The sequence below is a fragment of the Mchenga conophoros genome, linkage group LG16 (genome assembly GCF_057382185.1).
Source record: "Mchenga conophoros isolate Kocher_MC1m ecotype Shallow Benthic linkage group LG16, M_conophoros_male_GT1.1, whole genome shotgun sequence".
NCBI classification, from domain to species: Eukaryota; Metazoa; Chordata; class Actinopteri; order Cichliformes; family Cichlidae; genus Mchenga; species Mchenga conophoros.
Genome location: NC_140541.1, coordinates 35,159,648 through 35,169,645, shown reverse-complemented (window position 1 = coordinate 35,169,645; position 9,998 = coordinate 35,159,648). Strand labels below are relative to the sequence as shown.

Below are 9,998 nucleotides of genomic sequence, written 5' to 3'. Positions count from 1 at the left end.
TTAATGAAAATCTCTATGTTAACACAACGCATAAACGTTGTGTTTATGCTGAAAAGTTTGAACTTCTGTTCATCATCTGTGAGAAATGATGCTCACAGACGACAGACGAAACTTGCACTCCATCAAAGAACTGAATGACACATTTAGAGATCATTAATGCTGCTCTGTTTGTTCCATCTTTTCCTCTAAATGCCTCTAAATTCAAACACAAAACATTTCAAACAATGCAATCTTAGACCACCAGTAACTCACTAGAAATGAATCAATACGTCGGTGACACAGTGTAGGCATTTGAAGCATTTCAAATTAACTTTGATAGTTTATCCCATCAAAATAAATATACAAGCACTAAATTATATGTATTTTTACATGCACTAACAACTTCATTAGGTTTGCCTTACCAGTATTGGGTTGGACCCCTTTTACTGTTAGAACTCCCATAATTATTCACGCCATAGATTCAACAAGGTTCTGGAAACTGTCACGGTGTGGCATGGCACACCGTGGAAGGAGTGGGGAAGGAGGACCCAGGCGCGGTGCTCTATGTATAGACAGTGTTTATTTACAAAGTGAAACAACGTAACAATAAATCCCCGTGTTCTCCCAGACTCCAGTGTCGTGTCTCCCCGTGAATAGTCCGTGTTTCTGTGCTCTCTCCGCTCCCGTGTCAGCACCCCCCGGTGCTCGCTGCTCTCGTGTCTTCCACGCTGCTCCTGCGGGAAACATAAGACGCAGCCGTCAGGACACATACAACTGCGGGCATGCACACACACTAACTCAATAACAGGACGACTAACGTGGAGTCTCATGCAATGATCCCGCGTGGGTGGGAGCTCCAAGACTCTCCTAAGTAGCTCCCCCGACGAGCCCTGATCAGCGGCAGGTGTGTGGCTTCGGGTGTGGCCAGTCCTTCCACAGGGCCACACCCCTCAGGCCTGCAGGTGGCTGAGCTCCATCCTCCAAGCATACCCGCAGACGTACACACACACACACACATCTACAAGCATGGAGAAGAGCAGCAGCAACACCAAAATACATATAATAATAATAATAATAATAATAATAATAATAATAATAATAATAATAATAATAATAAATAACTGCTCAGGGATCCTGGGTCGCCCAGTCCCAAGACCCTGACAGAAACATTCCTTAGAGATTTTGGTCCATGCTGAAATGATAGCATCACACTGTTGCTGCAGATCTGTAGCAGGACGGATCCAAGCACTCGTGATGTTTATGCCAAATTCTGCTCCACCATCTGAATGTTGTAACAGAAATCAAGACTCATCAGACCAGGCAGTGTTTTTTCAGTCTACTACTGTCCAGCATTAGTGAGCCAGTGTGAATGTCTGCATGCCTAAACACACTGACTTGCTATAATGCGATTGGCTGATTGGATATTTGCATTAACAATCAGCAGAACAGATATACATAATAAATTGCATACATTTCCCTCCACTGGAATCTGATGGTAAAGTTCACAGAATATAAAGAAAACAAGAAAATCAAACCTGAATCAGGAGAACACAACGGAAACACAAGGAATGAACAAGAAAACATGCATGCACTGAGGGAACTGATCTGATAACTAGAGACAAGTGCTGACAAAAAAAGTAAAGAGAAACTGAATAAAATGGCAGAAGCTTATATTATTATATTACAAAAACAAAAGGAAAAGAAGCTCAAGAAGTAAAGTGATTTAGTACACACTCTAAACTCCATTTTATTTATTTAGCTTATACAAGGGCAATCCCAAAAGTAAGGTCTCCAAAGTGGTGGGGACGTAGAGAAACTATTCGTAGGGCTGTTGGCCACACTGTTGTGATAGGTGCTTCCTCCACTCCTAAAGACTCATGCGCGGCTTCGCTGCGATCCTCAATCTTGGCTTGGCAGGCCTTGAAAATGGAGCTCCCATTTGAACGTTACCGCCAAGTTCAAAGTTCTCGCAGTAATTCAATTTTTGAACACAAAAGGCGTTAAACTGGATGAAAAACAATTGACCGAAGTACAGTTGTGATGTATGTCAAGAACGTTTGCAGGTCAGCCGGTCAGGAATAGATTTTGCTCTGATGAAGAGATGAAAGATGAGGTTCAACAGTTCTTGAAGGACATGGTGGCGACCTGGTATGACACGACAATTCTAAAACTGCCACAGCATCTATGAAAATGCATCAACTGAAATGGCAATTATGTAGAAAAATAAATAATTCTTAAACATTTAAAATGATGTAAATATTAAAGAAAATAAACACTTGTTTGTATTTCCAAAAGAAATAGGAGACCTTACTTTTGGGATTGCCCTCATATATTTGTCTTAATATCACAGCAGCAATGACAAACAGATTGGTCACTGGGGTTGACTCCCAGACTTTGTCTTAAAGCAGCTTAATGTTCTTTAAAATATACATGAAATATTTAGCTAATGCAAAAAAATAAGACTGCACTTTTGTTTCTAGTCTAACACTTTCTTTAACTTGTCAGACCTTAATAGACTTTTCGAAGCCAAATTCCTACATAATTTAACAAACTCAATTTTGCACAAGTTTTGATCTGGTTTACAACCACAGTGTAGGAAGCTTCCAACTCTGTCTTACTCTTGTCTGTATTCTACAATGCAAGTCTTTCTTTGGATGGTGCGTCCTAAAAGATGTATGCCAAACTACACAACAAGAATGCAAACTAGCTACCCTGCAGTACAACAGCTATTCAGTTTTGTTGTTTTCATGGATAGTCAAGAAGGCTGCTGTCTTTCAGCATGAAAAAATTAATCTTTCAGTCCAGTCTTTCTACCGTGTATGGTATGTAGCCACAAAGTGCAATCAAGTATAAAAGAATCATTGAGAATGAGTCAGCTGTGGTGACATAGAGATAATAACATCTACAGGCAGCAGCTAATGTGTGATTTTTCTTGACATGTCTTGATGGTCTTTCTCGATGGGATAAAAACCTCAGGATATCAGTAGCTTAGAGAATATAACTGGTAAATGCTTCTAGGAGTCCATTAGCGGTACTGCTATGTGTCAAAATTCGGAAACAACCAACTGTGCACAGCAACCAAACGTTACTGCCCACAATCTGCTCATCCGTTAACACTTAGAGATCAGAAGCAACATTTTAGTCGTTCAAGTCATTTGCAACCAGTCTTCTATGAAATATGGTATATATCTCAAAATGTTAAATGTTATCTGCATCTGGATTAGTGCATTCCAGTTACTCCGTCAACAGCCTCTCTGCTTCTGACAGTTATTTCATCACGTACGCTATCATTTTCTTTTCTTACATAACTTAGATCTGTCTCTCTTCAAGGGGTCTGTGCAAGCACTGCAAATGACATCTAACACCAGTTTTTTGTGTGACAAATCAACATGTTTCCCACTTTTAAAGTACTACTTTTTATTTGGCAAGTCAGCAAAAACTGGTCACAGGCAGGCCAAAGCATTCAGTCACTTTATTGCCTCCCTCTTCCCCTGAGAAGCTCCCGTCTCAGCCAGGCATAGCTGGAGGACGTTTGCCCGACTGCTAAATCACCGGTGGTACCAATAAAGCTTACTGCAATCACATGGGGCCTCTGTGTTACATGTAACATTTTCTGCTTTTGGAAGCCAAATCTAAATCCTGTAGTAATTTATACTCATAATTAAGATATTTCCTATTTTTCTTTTAGATAATTGTTGCTTTAGATGAGTAAAAGTAAATGTTTTTTCTTATCACTAGCTAACCTGTTGATCCACTATAACAAATTTAAATATGAGTGAGACATATTTCCACACATAGTTATATGTAGAACAGTGTTGGATGATGTAGATAAATACACTTAGATTAAGAAAAGCTTTTTTCACATCCTCCCCTCTACCAGGATCAGACAATGCCCAGTTTGAGTCACCTGGCATTGCTATTTGAAACGGTAAATTTTAATCAGCATTCGCGTATTAATAAAAAAAAAAGGGGGTAGGGAAGGGGAGGGGTGTGTCAATGAAAAAAGAGAGAGGCGCACACGATGCACCTATGAGTCATTGTGGTATAGTGGCTAAAATAGAGCACAAAGAGATAAAAGGAAGCATCTGTAAGGCTTCCTAAGCCATTCTCAGCTCTCCGTGACTCATCCCAAGGCATTGTTCATATTTTGGCTATTTTTTGTGCCAATATTTGTGGCTTTCCTTCACCAATTAACTCTTTGCTTTTTGTAATTTTTACTTCTGTCCTATGGATGTATTTATTCATCTATGTCTCATAAATCACTCTGTCTGCAGGGGAAATGACGTTGCTCACAAACCAGCAAGGAAAGAGCAGAGTGAAGAAATCCAGAAGCCAGATTCTTGACTCCATAGACGACTTGTTTACACTTGTTTAAAGTTTCCACCCACCTGCAGAGGTGGCTATTTTTGTTGATTGCCCCGCTACTCGGGATTGTAAAGCTTGATTGAAACATATGACTCAACTGCATGAAATATACAGGAAATAATATGTGGCTTTTTTTTTTGTTTGTTTGTTTGTTTGTTTTTATTTGCTTGATTTTTGAGTATACACAACAGCCTTTTGTCTCAAAAGTGCCAGGCTCAGAGTTTGCGTTTTTAGAAACTTCACCAAACAAATGAAAAATCCTGCCAAATATTAAAACTATTATGGCACATATGTTATATATTGAATTAATTTAATTGTTGTTGCATTGCATTCTGTGACTTTATTTTTTTGGCAAAGTGCTACATTGACTAGTGCAGAAAGTACACAGTTATATGCATTAATATTAAAAATAAATGAAGTCTCCAAGCTGAGATAAACCTGGTTCTTTTCCCATCACTGTGAAGAAACGCATCATTAACATTTGCCATTCAAAACTGCCATGAGTCCAGCAGGAGCTACACTGTGTGATGCTTACCGTGAAGTCTAAACATGAAACCAAATATGAAAAGTGGATCTAGCAACAGTGACATCATCTACTTCTGGACTTTGTTAATTGGAGCCTTAAAGTTAGCTTTCTTGTGGTGATAGGTTAGAGTTCAAAGCTGGTTAGCAAGCTGATAAACTGTACATATGCAGACTCAGACCATAAATACCATGGTAATAAATTACTACATTTCTACCAGCCTCACATCAGGATGTGTTATATAACTCAATTCAAAGTTCAAAAACAATTGGGGAGTTCACCAAACCCCTAATTTTAAGCCTCGTTACCCTTTTTATAATTTATCACAGATGTGTTTAACGTGCTGGTACGTACGTGCGTGACACACTTTTGGAGCTAGAATGAAATGGACATTAGAGGAACTGCAGTTTTTGTCACTTCATCTTTCAGTCCACAGGTTACCCCTGAGCAAGGTACCGTCCCTACACACTGCTCCCCGGGCGCCCAGTGGCTGCCCACTGCTTCACTGAGTGAATGGGTTAAATGCAGAGAGGGATTTTCCCCACGGGGACCAATAAAGTACACGCTCTTCTTCTTCTTTCTTCTCAGAGATGGACCAGTAGGAAGTACTGGTAGTGGAAATAAATCAGGATGGGTGCAAGAAACAGATTTCCTCATCTTTCTGAAGCACTTTGCAAACCACACCAAGGTAAGCCATGATAAAAAGTAATGGAATTGCGATGCTGGTGAACAACTATATTTTTTCAGCTTCATTGTTATGTTCAAAATTGGTGCAAGAGTTGTAGGTTATAATGCCCACTGAGCCAATGAGGACAAACTCAAGGAAGACCAACCAAAATTAATGAAATATTCAGTTGCAGAAAATTCCATAATTTGTCTTTTTTGGGGGGTTGGAATATGTTCAAAAGTTAGATTTCTGCATTCTGTCACACACACACACAGCTACATAAATGGATGTAAGTGCATTCATGTGTTGAATAAACAAAGATTACATGTTAATGTTTTGTTAGTACCCTTATTTCATTGTGTTACATTTCACCCCAGGATATGTTACAACTAACCCAGACTATGGGGTTAATTGTAACATTTCACTCTTTGTGTTTGAGGCCATACCATGCAATGGGTAATTGTGCTGCAGAGAAAATAGCTGCACTATTTAATAGCTGAGACATGTAAATACTTTGCATTACATTTTGAATCCACTACCTTAAAAGAGCTCCAATTTACAGATAGAAATGTCAAAAATGTTACAACTATCCCCGGTCTCCCCTATATATATGTACTGAACGGCAATATTTGATGCTAGCACTCAGATTAATTTCAAAGTTGTGAGACTTTGAATGTCTATGAGTCAAAAAGTGATGTGTTTTTATTGTAATTCCTAGAGTGATTTTCCTAAATCTTATCTCTGGCACATGCCCTCCTAACAACGATACAAAAACAGTAACACTGAAACTAATAACTGAAGCTAAGCATGTCATACAGTCACTATGTGTCTTTGGAGTTTGCTTTCTTTCAGCTCTGTGGGGGGTTAAATTTTCCACTTGGATCAGAATCCTTTTGTGTGTTTCTCCTTCTGTCTGCATGAACCGTCTTCCTGCCTGTCTCCTGTGGTGTTGCCCTTGCCCCTGTTCCTAGCAGTCCGTGCTCTGACAAGTGACCCCACAGAGCATCGGTCTCACATGGCTGGCTGTGTCCGCACAGATGTGTCCCTGCTTGTCCTTTTCTGTCTTTCTTCCTGTGATGTGGCCCTCTAGTGTCTACCCAAAGTCATCTCATGGGTTGTAGCCCTTCTTCAGTTCAGAGTCCTCTGCTGTCATCGTTCTTTTCCTCCATTTTTCCCTCCTCATAATTTCTTGTTCTTTTTCCCCCTTCTTTGCAATAACTTTTGATCTGCTCTGGCTCACATGAAATTCTTGCTGCCATGTCAGCTTCACAGGATTTATTCTGTTCTGCCTCCGTCTCAATCCTTTTAATCTTTTTCAAATCCCACCCACTCCCTTTGATTTTCTGTGTTCCCATTGTTTTCATTTCTATTGAGTGTTCTTTCACCATTCTATCATTAACATTTAAGCTTTTTTGTCTTACCTGGAATCTGGTTTCTCTTCCTCTTAATGTTTGCTCCACATTTCCTAGATGATCATTTTGCAGATTGCGATTTGAACATGGTATTGAATACAAAACTACAGACAGGGGAGAAAAGAACCCTCCCAAATCAGAGTTACAAATTTGAGGTGTTGTTTTTCTCCGAGTAATCCAATCAAATATTTCCCTTTGATCCATCTGGGTTTTTTTTTTGTTGTTTATTTTGACTCTGCATTTGCAAAAAAAAAAAAAAAAAAGGAGCCCTTTAAAGCCAGATTAGTCATCCCAAAACTTCACCTTGTATCACCGATCATATCTGTCGCCACAGAACAGAGTGCAGAAAAGCTGAATCCAAGTGGAAAAACACCACCTCCATTTGAAAGACTTTCTAACTCCTTCATGCACATGAAGTACATTTGTTGGTTTGATTAACAACAGTAAATACAACCCACGTTCTTGTTCAGTACCATCCAGTGTTGGGTAAGTTACTTTAAAATAGTAACTCAGTTACTTCAAGTTACTCGTTACTTTCAAAGTAACTAGTTACTAGGGAAAGTAACTTTGGTTTTACTCAGAATTCTCTTGTTAATGTGTTTCTTCCATAACTTTGCCAGTCTTCTAGCTTGCTTACTTGCCACAAGTGCACTGTGCCACCTACCAATAGAAAGGAAAAGATAATGTGCATATCTCCATGAGAGAAACCCCACGCCTGGACCGTCATTGACTGCTGCCATGGTTCTAGCCTACGTCACAGTGTCATCTGCGCCTTTTACATCCAACACAAAAACTGGAGTCGTGGTGCTTTCGATTGTACTCAGAACTCGGAAATTCTGCCTTCTGAATAGGAAGATGTAGGTAACACCAGACTGCAGATGAGCTGCATACAGGGCTGGACTGGGACAAAAAAATCGTCCTGGGCATTTTGACTAGAGACTGGCCGCCATTATAGGAAAAATCATAAAGCCTTTGAATGAAAACAAACGCTGTTGTGACAGTGATGTACACTGTTTTGATGGTATATATGCATCAATCTATCAATCGTTTGTTGTAAGATTCAGATAATTATTTTTTAAAAGCTAGACATTTTAAATGAGAATAAGAAAGAAAAGTATTTCTTTGTGCCCCCCTTTCCCTGTTGATGCCCTACCTGCCCCCCTGGCAACACTTTGCTAGATCCGCACCTGCACAGTTACCAGCTGTCAGCTACCTAAAAAAGGATCCTGGGGTTATTTGTCTCTCAGAAACAGTTCATAACTTCCCTTCAACTCATTCATGTCACCTAAAAGGTAAACCTATTTCTCCATCACCTGTTCAGCTCTGATGATCCAGTAAGGACATCTCCTGGTTTCATCTTCATGTTTCCCTCTCACCACATATCCAAACCGACATCCTGACCAGCAGCTTTTTTGCAGCCGTGTCTCCAGCAAACATAAGCTGATACTAGAAATTAATATTAAATAAATTCTAACAATAGCTGATCAAGCTTAAACGTGCTGCTGTTGTTTAGCGCGACATCCGCTGGTTTCCTCTTTCGGCGCAAAGTGAGCGATAAACAAACAAGAGAGAAAAGACGATCAGCTGATCATTGATCAGTTTTCATGATTGAAGTAGAAACAGGAGAGGGAGGGGGAGAGAATGAAAGAAGAAGAGGCAGCTGTGCAGCGTAAACACAGAATAACTCCAGCTTTGTGTCTTTTTCATTGTAGCTGAATTACGGGACAAACTGTTCCTTTTCACCTCAATAAGAAACGCGTAATATTTTCTCTGAATACCAGACGGGACGGCTGGCAACTCTAATAACTTATGAACAAAATAAAGTTCAACATCATTAGCTTCATAGCACCACCCAGCTAGAAACTCCGTCATGCTAGCTAGCACGCAGTACGGAAAAAGTCAGAATAACGAAAATAAACTTCACCTAAACTTGGTTCATATCTGACCCAGAGAGACTGCAGGTCATAACTTCTTACCTGAAGTTCAGTTCACACTTGGACCGGCGGCCGCCTCGGGTCTCTTTTCCTTCTGCGTCCCTTTTCCTTCATCCACCTGCTGGCTTCCACCACTTGCTAATGTTACTGAATCTGTGGAAGCTCCGCGATAGCCACCACACGAAGTAACGAGTAACGACCCTATCTAAATCCCAGTAACGAGTAACGCGTTCCTGGTTTTGGCATAATAACTAGTTACCGTGCTCGTTACCACAATAATAACGTAGTTACTGTAACGCGTTACTTAATAACGCGTTAGTCCCAACACTGGTACCATCAGTGTCAACATTGCATATCTTCCTGTCCAACTGACATCATCCCTCCTGAGTTCGTTTAAGAGGTTTTACCTGTCATCTCCCCGGTTTCTCTTTATTACAAATCAATGCCTTTCATCTGGCTGCATTTCAGACAGCCAACCCCTTCCCTCTGCTTAAAAAAATCCTCCCATGATTCCACGGTTATACATAATTACAGGCCAATTTCCAAACTTCCCTTCATTAAAACAATGCCTTTAGAAAGCTGTTGCTCATCAGCTCTTTCAGCTACTTGAGTGAAACAAAATTTTTAATTGGAAATTGCAATCCAGTTGCTGACAAATCACAGCACTGAAAGAACATTTTTGAAAATTACTAACAATATTCGTATGCCTCACTGATAAAGGTGAACATTCGATTTTATTGTCTTGACACATGCTCAATCATCCAGGTAAGTAGATCCCGAAAGGTTGATTCTGTTCATCTGGATGTACGTCTACATGAACAGAATCGATTTTATTCTTATGAGATTTATCTGGAGCCTTTGTTACTGATCACACTATTTATATTAACATATTACAAAACTGCATTGGCATCACGGGCACTGCTCCTAAACAGTTTGACAGCTATTTCAGAATTCATTTGAGTCTATGTGTCCTCATCTTCGCCCCCCCGTTTTGTCTCCCAGGGCTCCAGTCTTGGACCAGTTCAGTTTTCTTTATATGTGTGTTATCCCTGGGCCATCTACTCAACAGTTTCAAAAGAAGCCCTGATCATTGCAATGTACTGTAGATGACACACAGG

At 40.0% G+C, this 9,998-nt stretch overlaps 1 long non-coding RNA gene across 1 annotated transcript; it reads right to left on the bottom strand.

The window, feature by feature from the left end:
* Positions 1–540: 540 nt before the first annotated feature.
* On the bottom strand, positions 541–9,165 carry LOC146557218 (uncharacterized). The gene is made up of 3 exons (XR_014888995.1): positions 8,923–9,165; positions 798–1,261; positions 541–713 (listed from the first exon to the last, which is right to left on the bottom strand). It is a non-coding gene; the product is annotated as an uncharacterized LOC146557218 (long non-coding RNA).
* Positions 9,166–9,998: the final 833 nt, after the last annotated feature.